This window comes from Chinchilla lanigera, unplaced genomic scaffold, assembly GCF_000276665.1.
Source record: "Chinchilla lanigera isolate Chin_1 unplaced genomic scaffold, ChiLan1.0 scaffold00026, whole genome shotgun sequence".
Taxonomy (NCBI): Eukaryota; Metazoa; Chordata; class Mammalia; order Rodentia; family Chinchillidae; genus Chinchilla; species Chinchilla lanigera.
The window spans coordinates 14,804,485-14,818,050 of record NW_004955427.1 but is presented as its reverse complement, the minus strand read 5'-3'; the positions used below and the strand labels follow the sequence as shown (position 1 = coordinate 14,818,050).

Below are 13,566 nucleotides of genomic sequence, written 5' to 3'. Positions count from 1 at the left end.
CTTCCTTGAGACATGGACGGTGATGTAGACTAGCATAACCCCTTTTCAATCCCAGAGCAGGAATATGTGGGGTACGGGAGAGGTGGAGAATAATATTAGTGATAACAATATTTGCAAGGCCAAGATCTCATGGAAAATAAGGACTTAGACATGAGGGGAGTTTCAAAACTATTTCATATAAATATATATTGTAACAACCAATCAAAGATTTAGAAGGCTTCTACTTTTATAATAGTTACTGAAACACAGTTTATCAAATAAACCTTTTGAATCAACATTAATTTTCTAAATTGTGCATAAAGCAATTCTGTGTTGCCGCCATTCTTCCACTCCTTTGAAATGATTGTCAGTCTTTTTGAAGTTTTACCAAGAGCCCTGTCTGGCCTAAAATTTAAATATTTCTCACCCTTGCATCCTCTCTTGGTTCATTCTCAAAAGTCTTAGCAAACTGACTAATCTTTTCACAGGTAATTTTGATGATTAAGTCACATTTAGTAGTAAAATGTCTCTATACTGAAATGATTGAAGCATAAAGTTTTTTTTTCTACTTATCCTTGTAACTTAATCCATAGTAAGTAGTACAAGAAACACCTGATCAGGATTACTAGGGCAGTTCTTAAAATGAACATTTTTTGATCCCTTTCCAGAATTTCTGAATCCAGTGCTCTGAGGATGGAGCCCAGGTCTCTGCAGTTCACGAAACTGCTCAGATTAGTCATGCTTAGTAACGTTTAATAATTGGTGTTTAAAATTATGACTTTAAAATTTATAGTATGTAAACATAAAAAGGTAGGATTTCTCTACAGTAGTTGGTGAGGGTTCACTAAATTAACACAAACTAAATCACTAATGTATATGTAATAGTATGTTATGATTGCCTGCTATTAAAACTAGAGCAGTCTAAACACTGAGTTCATTTGAACTTTTGAGATCATATTCCACCATTTTATGAAGCAGTTAAAAATATCTTAGCTATCATTTATTGAGAACTATTATATGCTAAGTCATATGTTGAGTCTGGGTAATAGATATACAAAGATAAATATAGGAGAATCAGTCCTTGTCTGAAAAAGTCAAAGCTAGGATAATTGAATCATCATTGGGATATTATCTCCTGCAAATTAGGAGAACTATGAACTGCCACATAATCTCCCCTTCAAGTAAAAGTCAAGGTTCCATATTGTGTTATATCACTCTAAGTATATACTTGTTGGTGATTTCATGTAGTAGGGCCCTACTACAGTTTGGAAGGTACCATTTAGAAGAGTGGAATCTTCCATTTTTCTTTGCAGACTCTGTCTCCCATCGCTGAGATGGGAAGTGTTATGTAGACCTGACACATTTCTCTCGTTAATCACTGATGTCTTACCAGTTTCCCTTCTGAGAAGAGGGGAGAAATGTGTGAGTGCACTAGACATTAAGAAGGCTCCATGACTCTTGCCCTTGTCTCTCTGGTGGCTCAGCTGGCGTATAAGAAATGCTGGATCCTCACTGGTGGCAACCTCTCTAACTGATACGTCAGGTTCAGTTGAAGAGCCCCAAGCTGCTCTCCCCCGAAGCGCTTTGCTCTCCACTGCAGTGCTAAAAGTTGAGCATAGATAGACAAGCGGCCACATGTTGCATATAAATGAATTAAGTAGGTAGCCAGTCTGACGAAGAGAATGAGAGTTTGCTATTTCACTGATAGTTCGTGTTTTCTTAGGAAAGTTTTGGGAACACGTTCTCCCTTCATTATTTCCAGAACAATATGAAAAATTCTATGAGAGCTTCAATATTTTTCCTTTCTTTTCCTGCTCTTTACAATATATTTGTTGGCAATTTAGTGTCATGCCTTGTTCTATGAATGAGTTATAAACAAGTAAAATAAAGTTCCTACTTTCAAGAAGTTTATATTATAATGGGTAAGAAGGGAATAAAAATACTAAAATATAACATGTAAGTCATATAAGTATAATAATAATATTTTGTTTTGATACATTGCCTAATGTTTTTTGCATGGCTTCTAATTATACCTGTGTTATTTCATTGTGTGTATATCTCTATATCTCTATCTCTATCTCTGTCTCTATCTCTATATCATCTACATCTAGTTCTTCAGAAAATAGACCAGTAAATTTAGGACATAGGGTTGTGGGTAGCTCTTGCACATAATGTAAGGGAAGGATGTAAGTTACCTGAGAGGACCACAAAGTATACATAGTAAAGCATTATATCATTCCTTTTACATCTCTTTTCTTATCCTAGGGAATGTATATTCTGTAATTTTTTTGAACTGACTGGTGGTCATTCTGTATGCATAGCTTATCTAAGACGTAGATAAGCTATGGGATCAACACTTAAGGGACTGAAGCTATAGTCCCAGAAGACTGATAATTAACAGTAGTATGCAGAGGACCAGTAAGGAGTGCTGTCCTAGAAGAAGTCAGGAAAAGAACAACAGGATAGGTCTTTCAGAGTGAATTTTAAATGAGATTAATACACTTAAAATAAAACAAAAAGAATTTTTAAGGTTATCTTTCCCCTTGATCCTCAGTGAATAAAGTTCTCATTTTCTCCTAGTAATATGTGTTTCTGGGAGAAATGTTTCAGACAATAAGAAAATATATTAACTTACCACTTAGTGAAACCCTTATTAACATTCATGAGACACTTTTTTGAACATGTATTATGTTCTAGATCTTAGCCAGTCAGCCACAGGTTCTCAGAAGGGAGCATTTTAATTGGCAAGCAGCATGAATAACAACACAAAATTTGGCTTATGTTAGGTGTCTTCAAATTTGGACCTACAGACCAAATGGGCACCAACACCAGTGATGTCAGTAGAACAACACAAACACAATGTTCTTCTGAACAAACATCAAAACACTTTTTAACCTCCACCTAGAGCAGCTGTGAGAGTCAAACTCCTCTGGGTCAAACGCTGGCTGTACTTTTCTCTACACCCATATGATCCTAGTCAAATTTTTGAGCTTTCACATCTCAGTAAAATTAGATTATTAATAGTACTTACCAGTGCAGTGTTTTGAAAAATGAATAAGATAATGCATATAAAGTGAGAATCATAGTTAGTATGTAGCAATATATTTAATAAATATCATTACTACTTGCTTGCTATTATGATTATTATTATTACAATTATTTTATTACCAGGAAAAATGGTTGAAAATATATTTTGTCCAATAAAATAATGCTATCCTTACTGACAATATAAATCAAAACACATTTCCTACTGAGGATGGGTCAGACATAGCATCTTTGTAACACATATTAAGAATCTGGGTTTTATAATTGAAATTATATTATGACTTATCTTAGTAGATTAATGATATTTTGCAGACTAAATTTATTTCTTGGTAGGAATGATATCTAAAACTGCCTTAATGCCTTTGTTGTTACAGATTTATTTCTACAATATTTCATTAAGTTTGCTTTATTAAAAAGAACTTTTAAATTCAAAACGCCAATGTTTTTCAGATAATGCCATATTCCTTTAAATATCAATGATAGAAAAGAATTAGAAATATAATTTTACCCAAACAGGGCAGCTTTAGGAAGAAAATTCTTACTGCCATGTCTGTGTCTCAACATACTAGTGACCAAGAAACACTAGCTTAGCAGGTACTACATAGCAGGCAACTAAAAATGTTTATTGAATTGAATTATATTTTGTGAGGAAAAGCATTTTCTGTTGGAAGGGAAGTAATTTTAAGAGAATGATACAATAGAATAACAATATATTTTTTTATTTTTTAGTTTTAAAATTAAAAGGAGGAAAATACTAACAGACAGAAAACATTTTACAAAATAGCAAGGGAACAGTTAAGACAGTACGGAGTTACAAACAAAGTGGTAGGGAATTAACAATGTTTGTTGTATTACATATTGATATCTTCAAAGTGGTTTCTCATGAAAACAGATATAGACATGCAATGCTTATCAACCAAGGACTCATTGACAGTTTCTTTCAACAAAGAAATACAAGACAGTAGAACAGCCTTGTTGACTATCCTGCTTATACATACATACACACTTTCTCCTTCTTTCCCTTCTCTTTTCCCACATCCCAGTTGCCCTTTACCTTTGAGTGCTTTCCTATCAATTCACAATGTCTATCATATCTCCTAGTTTAAATTAACTCTTTCAGGTTTTACACTAGTGAAAAAATGCGGTGTTTGCACGTGCATGTTTGATTTATTTCACTTATGAGTATGGTCTCTAGTTGTGACCATTTACCTATAAAAGCCTCGAGTTTATCTTTCTTTACAGCTGAGTAATATTCCGTTATATAAAAGTACCACAATTTTCTTATGCAATCCTCAGTGGATGGATATTTGGGTTGCTTCCACATATTAGCAATTACAAATTGTGCTGCTATGAACATAGGTGCACATATATCACTGTGATATGATGTTTTTAGATCTTCTGGGAAAATACCCAGCAGGGGGATAGCTGGGTTGAATGGGACCTCTAGACCTAGTTTTCTGAGGAATTTCCCAACTGATTTCCACAGTGGTTTCACCAGTCTGCATTCCCACGAGCAGTGAAGAAGGGTTCCTATTTCTCCACAGCCTCGGCAGCATTTGTTATTGGTTGATTTCTTAATGCTAGCCATTCTTACTGGGGTAAGGTGGAATCTCAGTGTTGTTTTAATTTGCATTTCTCGAATGACTAATGATGTTGAACATTTTCTCATATATTTATTTGCCATTTGTATCTCCTTGTCTGAGAAGTGTGTATTCATCTCAGCTGAGCAGTTCACAACATATTATGTTAACATTTGTGTGTGTGTGTGTGTGTGTGTGTGTGTGTGTGTGATGCTGGGGACTGAACCCAGGACCTTTTGCATGCAGAACTAGAGCTCTATCACTGAGCCACATCCCCATTCCCTAAATTTTTAAAAGTACAGGCTGTCTTCATTGTGAAAAGCAGAACTATGTCATAAAAAGAACATAAAATCTGTAATTGCAAAGAGTAGGCTTGGTGTCTGTTTATCATTTCCACCATTTACCAATTACATCATCATAGACAAGTTATTTCTGTGTCTAAGTCCTCAAGTAGAAAATGAAGCAATCATATCCCCATTGGGGTGTGTGTCTGGCTGTGCTAGAGTTCTCAGTACATACTAGGGACTGTATGAGTGATACTTCCTATCAATAGCAGTAACCATGATGATAAGACAAGCCCTATGTCCAATGACAATAGGATCAGAAATATATATTATATATAAGTATATAAATGATAACACTTGAAAACATGTTATTTAGTATTTGAGTCCCAGTTGGAACCTATATAAAATTTTTGTCTATTTAGTTGCCTGCTTGAAAAGATGGCTTTAATCACTTAGCTATATGAAAATACAATTCAAAAATCCAAACTAAGTTAATTTTTGAAAACTGACAGTAAAAGCAAAAGCTACCCCAGGATTTATTACTAAAATGACCAGATAATTTTGGCTTTCTGCAAATAAAAACCACAGACAATGCTCTACTTCACATGATAGAAAAAAGGAAGTTTCTTAGGTAACCTGGAAATCTCTTAAGTAACCCCACTTGGAGTAGTATTACTTGGAAGCATCTTAAAGATCAAAAGGCTATCATTACTATTTGCAGTGGTAGCTACATATGGAATATGGCTACAGAGATTCACAATATAAAAATAGTACATTGCTAAATTCGAAATTCTGTTAATGTCACAAACAGTGGGATGTGAAACACAAATGAATTGTGATGACAGTTGAGTACCAAGCTGCCTATTTTTTCCCCCTCAGAGCTGCCCAAATTTGGTTTTATATTTTCCTCAGTCCTGATTTAACCCATCAATATTTGTATTTTCTGTAGCTAGCATTACCTTGGAACTTACCACTTTAAAATTTTCTTCCTGAATGCCTCTCAGTTCCGAGGATTTTTGTTCTTGCTACTTTCTTTCTGACAGATATGTATTTTTAAATCTTTTTTTTCTACCACTCACTTTAGAGTAAGATCTTTGAATATTTTTTTAACCTACAGACTTCTGTGGCTGTATGTTGTTCATTACCTTTCCTTTTTTCTCAAGTGCTTTAAGTGTCGTTCTTTAATTCTTGATCTACAGGCTCTTAGTATAAGGCATATTTCTTCTCCACGTAGCTTTGACTTGGGACACTTGCTGTCACCCTGATAATCTGCATTCATTTCCTACTGTCGTTCTAAAAAAAAACCTGTTGTTGTTATTGTTGTTTTTTATTGCTGCCCTTTATTCTAGAACGTCTTTGTGAACCTGGATTTTGACAGCAAGACTTATGAACCAAATAAATCTTCCCTTTAAATGCACTATTCTAGGGGCTGGGGATTTAGCTCAGCGGCAAAGCGCCTGCCTGGCAAGTGCAAGATCGTGAGTTCGGTTCCCGGTACCGGAGAAAAACCAAAAAAAAAGACAAAAAACAAAAAAAAATGCACTATTCTGCATAAGCCTAAGCTACCTTGACCTTTGGGGAAGGTCATTTTAAAAATCTCTAAAAAGTATTGCTAAAATGACCAAATTATGTAGGCTTAATGGGTTTCGTAATGTGGATAACAGACCTACCTCACCTAGCAACAATCCTAGCTAAACATTTTTTATTTGGATTTTAGTCCACGTGGTAATTCAGCTGCCATTTGTGAGTGACCTCTCTGTGCCAGTCATTTTACATTTAATTTTTAAAACAATCCTTTGAGGTAGTTACTATTATCTTCATTTAATAGATGAGAAAATCTTGACCTGTAGAGGTTAAATGATTTGTTAAAGGGTGAAACTTAAGGTGATAAAGCTCTACTGATCTGTCTTTGTCCATTGCCACAGGCTTGTGCCTCGTTATATATTTATATTATTTGTACCAGGAAGTTTGTAGTGTAATTTGATTGGGGCATAGACAATTTCAGCAGAACAAACAACACAATGATGACATTTAATTGTTGTATCATTTTATTGGAATAAGAACGGAAGATGTCCAGAAAGGAAACATGAGCATAGGCTACCCGACAGGCTCCTTCCTGTGCTGCTAGCTTTTGTTTCAGGCGACATGTTATTACTAATTTTTAAAGAAACTGGAACTTTAAAAAGTGGTTCATAGACCAAGTATTGTTGACTTCCCCTTAGGACCTCCTGTTACTTAATGTAGACTTTTTCTTCAAAAAATTTCTGAAATCTGCTGATTCTCAGCAAATATATTCTGTAGTCCTTTTCCCCAGCAAATTGTATGAAGAATTATTATTGTAATTATTTAGTAATTTTATGTAATGAACACAATACATTTTAATCCAGTCAGAATCAATTTCTGTTTCCATTATGAAGCATAAAAGCTGTTTTACCTTTATATATAGCATTTACAGTGTAGAAAATGTGACGAAAACTATTCCATTGTCTTTTTTAAGGTGATCAAGAGTAGGGATATGTAATTTGGCAATAGTTGCATGTACAGTAAAGCAGTGGTGAGACCGCTTGTCAAATTTAGAATCTCTCCTTTGCACAGTTCTTGGGCTTCATTTTCCTTTGGCCTTTGTGCAGGTGGATCACTGAGCTCATCCATTTGCCCTCCAAATGGCGTTACCTTGCTTTGGACATTGACTAGGAATTTGTATAGGCTAGCTTTATGTGTAATTTTGTCACAGCCCTTCACTCCATTTATATCAGAACCTCTCAGAGGATGTTCTGAAATTCCCCTGTAATTTAGAGTGAAATCTTAATGAAAGAAAGTAAAAAAACATAAAGACACCAGAAAAGAAGGCAGAAAAGAAGCTATAAGAAAAACCCTTGAGATCGTCTTTCTTCAAATAGTCCCCTGGGAGTGGGGGGACTATAAAACTCTTTGTGTAAAATATAAGGCTGTGAGGTCATACCACGCTTTCCCTGGTCATCGGGAATATTTCAATTTCCTTCTCTCAAATTCTGACAATTACCAATTTTGAATTGTCTTCACTGTTTTTCACTAGTCTAAATTTAAAGTGAGGTAGATGTTTTCCTCTTTTGCTTTTTGAAGATTTAGAAGTTTTCTTGTGTATTTATTAGAATTCCCTTTGAAACCCTGTTTCAAATCCTGTTTATTAAGCAAATAAATATTGCTATTTTTATAAATCTAAATACCATTCCTGTCTCTGAGTGCTGAGTATCTATAACTTTTATTCTGCTATTTAAAACACTGAGTCCTGGAAATATAAGTGAAAATTAAAAGCTCAAAAAGATTGACATTTTATAAGTCAGAGTTTAGTGTTCTAGAATCTACTTGAAATTGGCTTTCTATCATGCTATTTCTAACTAACCTTTTCACAGATGGAAGCATTACATCAGTTGAGCCATATTGAAATAATATCATAAAAATACATAGAAAAAATGTATATATGTGTGTGTGTATATATATCTATATATAGATATATATACTGTACATCCCATCCTATCTCACTCCTCTGAATTCTTGACACTGGAAAATATTTTTTCAGAAGTAGATCCATATTTGCTTGATAAATTTTAACAATTGTGTGAACTGCTATTTTTGTTTGTGAAACATATGAGAGTCTTCTGACCTCTTTTTCCTTTTAGTTTTACTTGGCTCAATCTAACAAATCTTGAATATAGATTCCATATGGTTATAACCCTAATCAAACCATATTTGAAACCCACATTTTAGACTGTGTTTCTCTGCAAGCATGACTTCACAAATAAAGTGAAACCAAAACTCTAGTTGCAACAGAGAGTAAAATGAAAGGAGCAACAGCCATTTTGAAAATTGGTTTTCACAGTGACTAGCCACCCATTTTTGAAACCCCATGGAAGCCATCTTAAACTGAAGAGGAGAGGGGATAGGGAAATCAATAACAGGAAAAGATATCTGTCGTGGATGAAGCTTAAAAATATGGTTAAGACTAATTCCCTCTCTGCGTGGCTATTACCACGTTCCACTGAAAGGTGTTGAAAAAAAATCAGCCAGCTTCTGCTAGAACGAAGTGTCCAGATGAGCGAGTCTGTAAATAATTAAAAGAATAAACTAGAGCAGAGAAGAAAAAAAAAAAAAAAAAAAAAAAAAATGAAGGGCGAGGGATTAACCACTGACAATACTGAATATGCCAAAAACCTAAAAACTAAAAAAGAGAAAGGAATTTTCTTCAAAAGAAGATACTTTCCTTCCTTCACCAGCCCCACAGATTTTTGAATGTGATAATAGACACCCTTTGGGTAGGGCTGGTGGAGAGAACACTGTCTTCATAAGGGCTTCACTAGGTATTCAATTGCCCGGGGCAATCTGATCAGCGTGTCCTTGTTTCTAAAATTGAGTAAACCAAATCAGGATGAAGGAAACAGAGTTTAATAGTTAACTTTTAGAACAAGGAACAGGGAGATGCTTTTATACTGTAGTCCTGATGTTCATTCCAATCTCATTACTTACATCTGTTCTGAAAGCATTTATAACTTTCTGCAGAGAGTGACTTTGGCTGAATCCTGAAGATGGAAATATAGCTTAACGACCTGGAATGTGGAGTCTCGCTCAATACAGGTGAATCTGTGTGATAAATCATTCTCTAGAATCCAAAATATTGTTATTTTTTCTACTAGTCCTTTGTTATGTTGCTAGTTATCTTTCCTGTTCCTATTCTAGGAATATGCAAAGGTTTTGTAAATATGCAGTTACTTTCCGTGAGCTTCCCTGAGGAAGTTTATGTCTTCTTCCAAGTTGGAAGTTTGCGATGTTTTGAGATGCAGTTGGATGTACAAATCCAATCCTGCATTTTAATGACCAAGAACAGAAAAGATCTTAGAAATAATCCTTTATTTGACAAAGGGAAAGAACAAAGGAAGGAGATGTATTGTATCTTTTGGCTGATTCTGTTGCCAGTGATCAGGAGTGTTTGACTAGTGGGATTTTTATCCTGTCCACCGCTTTCTCAGAATCCTAATCAGACGTTCCCGTATGGCTAGCAGAATCCCCCTAACTCTTAGCATCTCCTCCATGTCTTCTAAAGGAGAGTACCCATGGACTAAGATTTAGCACATTTAATGAACAGACATCTGAGTTATGAAGTAGTACTGTGAATAGAAAATTGAGGGTAAGTTCTTTATAGGCACTGAGTTCATGGAACTGTTGAAAGTGTCTGGTATGGAGTGGATGTTAATATTACATTTAGACTAAACAACAATAACAACAATTACTTCCTTCTATCTGGTTCCATTAAAAAGCAAGCAAAAGTATAAAAACTGAAATAGCTAACTGAAAGAGCACATGTCTGTATTTTTGGTATATGACCATATATCTTTATTGTAGTTCCTCTGTAGGGTTATTTCTGATGTTTCTAAAAGATCGCTTTTGTGCATGTCTGCATAGCCCTTGTAATAGTGTTACTATTTTCTTCAGTTTCTGTTTGAGCTCTTCTTTTCATGCTTGTAAAGAGGCTCTTTTTCTAGCCACTTTGCACGCATTCCCCTTTTCAGTAGGACAGATGGGTGTTTTTCTATATAATGCTTTTCAAAGTGAGAAGAGAGCAAGAATTGATTTTGAACAATATTTTACCAGTATTATTGAAAAATTAGCCTCTGTATATTCTACATACACAGCAGCTGCGTAAAATGCAAATTCTATTCATATCTGATCTCTTCTGCATTTATTATGCTGAGTATTGCTGCAGCACCTAAGCACTTTATGTTATTTCCTCTTACTATTATTTACCACCTGATCGTTCGGAAGTGCTTTTTACAATCAAAGAATTTCATTAACAGCCCATTCTCTTGCTCTTTGTTTTTGCAGCACCCTTGCATGTAGACGTATCAAGCATCTTAGCTGTAACAGATAAATTGCAGTAAAAATATAGAGTGCTTCTGACAGAGACTAGGGGAAAATCATCCCAAAGCATCTACTAAAATTCAGTGTATGTTTTGTGGCATCCAGACAATGTAGTAGATGTCTATATATCCAAGCGAAAAGCTAAGCCCTGGATAAGCACTTTTACTTACGGTTTCCACCACTGCACTAATCGGAAGTGTGAGGTGAGGAACAAGAGTACTGTCTGCTTTTCACCTATAGAGAGGTTAGGACAAATGTACGTTCTCAGTGCAGGAAACTCGTAATTCCTATTGACTCTTGAGCTGCCCTTAGCCCAGAACTATAGAATTCAATCTGTTTTTAAAATCCAGAAAGCTACTGTTATATTTTTTCCACTAACAGGATAGAGACTTGTTTATTAAAAAGTTCATTGTGATTATAGAGAAAGGTGCGTGGTTGGTACCTTCACAGTTTGATTGAATTAAAATCAAGTTCACACTGGGGTTCTTTCTCAGCTCTACTCCTTGCTTTCTCTTTGACTCCGAGCTAATTGCATAACCTCTGGTTGACTTGTGCCTCATCTACACATTCAAAGTGAAATTCAGAAATGAGATTATTATCTAACTAAAGTGGGCTGTAACATTATTTCTCTAAATATTTCTGGGAGAGACTCTGAGATTTCTGATTTAAGTAGATAGGAATGAAAATGGACAATTTCATACCCAAGCTTTATAGATCCTTACACAACAATCCTGTGGAAGCAGATGTATCAGGATTGCTTGGGGGTGATCAGAATTACTTAGAGTGTTTAATAAAATCTAGATTACTGGCCGTCCCCTCCGCAAGCCCGTGTCTCCGAGCCTCTACTTCTGAATCTAGGGTAGAAACCAATCTTTTTATTTCTAACTCTTTCCCAGGTGAGTAGATAGGGACTGCACCTTTTGAATCACTACCCTCAAGGAGATGTAGCTTCAGTACAGCAAAGGAAATCAAGGCTCAAAGTACCTTCATGCGTGACAGTAAAGACGCAGAGTATAGAAGCAAACCTAGACCTACTGACTTCAGATTCCACTGCCTTCCCACACCAGATATTTTTTCCTTTACTTTCACTAGAGACATTTTCACTTTACCTTTGTGTTTTGAATGATTGTCAGTTGCCTTGAGATCTTAAATGAAACAGCATGGTAATGACTGGTAATTGTATCTTTTCATCTAAGGTGTACCACTTCTTTGATTGGATTTATGAAAAGAGGAGTCCATTCCAATTTGTAATTGGAATGGATAGTTTTTAAGGGCAGTCTTATACAGTGATACCTCAGTTACTGACCAGATCCAAGCTCGAACTTCCCACTAATCAAACAGCAAAGTTTTAAAAAGTCTGCTTTGGGTTGGTAACTTGGGGTTAGTACGTTTGCTCAGTAGTCAAACAGAAAATCTGAAAAAGCCTGTAGAGACAGGGATCAGTCTAAGCGCTCCTCTCACCCAGACAACATACCATGCTGCTGTTAGTGCATTAAACTATTCACCATTGTGTTCTTTTTTTTAATGCACATTATTTGTGTAAAATGTTGTAACCATGGCTTCAAAGAAAGTTAGTGATACCAGCAGTAAAGCTAAGGGGAAAATTACAAGAACCACAACAGAGTTAAAGAAAGATATCATTGCAAAAGTTATTAAAGTTTCAGAAAAATGAATTTATAAGTGTATTTTTGGGCTACAGAATCAATTATTTGGTTTTCGAATGTTTCTTATGGAAAAACTGTATTCAGTTCTTCAAGTTTTTGGTGTTCAAAGATGTACTTGGAAAAAACTGGGTTCAACAACCTCAGTATCACTGTACTTCTTGGGGGGGAGGCACAGTGAGAGCAATAAATAAATGTGAATCTTTTTGTTTACTCATTACAGCTTGTAGATAAATGTAAACAGGTCATTGTTAGCGGGTGATAAGGCCAACTTCTGCTGTGGCAATGTCTTGTAAACATGTCTTCATGTGTATTACTTTTCCAAGTGGTCATTATAAAAGAGCGCAGTGAGGCCAGGATGATAAGGCAAGGAAGAGTCACTGTAGAAAGAATAAGGGCACAGGAGAACACACATCTACTTACCTTCGTGACCGGAGTGCGCCCTTGTAAGGGTCTCCTACCTAGGCTGGGTATTACAGAGCTTGGAAATGAATGCCCATTTCTGAGGCCCATGTATGAGCCCAACTGTCAGAGATTGATTTAGTTAGGAGCAGTAGTACACACCTGTAATCCCAGCACTCTGGAAGGCAGAAGCAGGAGGATTGCAAGTTCCAGCCTCACCTGGGTGACATTGTGAGACCTGTCTCACAATTTTAACAAATACTCTATATGGGACTGGGAATGCAGTGGAAAGGAGTCCTTAGGTTTAACACCCCCTACCTTACCCCGCACAGAGGAAGAAAAGAAAAGAAAAAGAAATTCTGATGTAATTGTTCTAGGCTAGGACTTGAACATTAAGTAGTTATTTTCCAAAGCTTCTCTGGTGATTCTGTTGTGTAATCAGTTAGGAAATATTGGCCTGGTGTTTGAGATCCTGGGATTTGAAACCAGACATACCTCACTTCACATCTTGGCCCTTCCAGTTAGTTATATTTCAACTTTAAATAAGTTGTTTCATCTCTGTCTTCTCATCTGTAAAATGCAAACATGTGTAACACTCCCTTCTTTTTCTGTCACCTACTGTAAGGGTTGCCCATCTACTGTTGTTTGAGGATGATTGTAACTTGTTAATTCCCTTCATTTTCTCCTATAAATGTTAAATAAGGCTTAGTACACAAATGAATA

General features: G+C 35.7%; 1 protein-coding gene across 8 annotated transcripts in view; it reads left to right on the top strand.

The window, feature by feature from the left end:
- Window positions 1-13,566, top strand: part of Zbtb20 (zinc finger and BTB domain containing 20) — an 821,796-nt gene that overhangs the window by 413,445 nt on the left and 394,785 nt on the right. Inside the window, exon 2 of one of the 8 annotated variants that reach the window (XM_005386418.2) lies at window positions 9,425-9,499. The exons of the other annotated variants lie outside the window; for them this stretch is intronic. The gene's annotated coding sequence lies outside the window, so the exon portion shown is untranslated. The remainder of the gene's footprint in view (window positions 1-9,424; window positions 9,500-13,566) is intronic. 8 annotated transcript variants of the gene reach the window in all.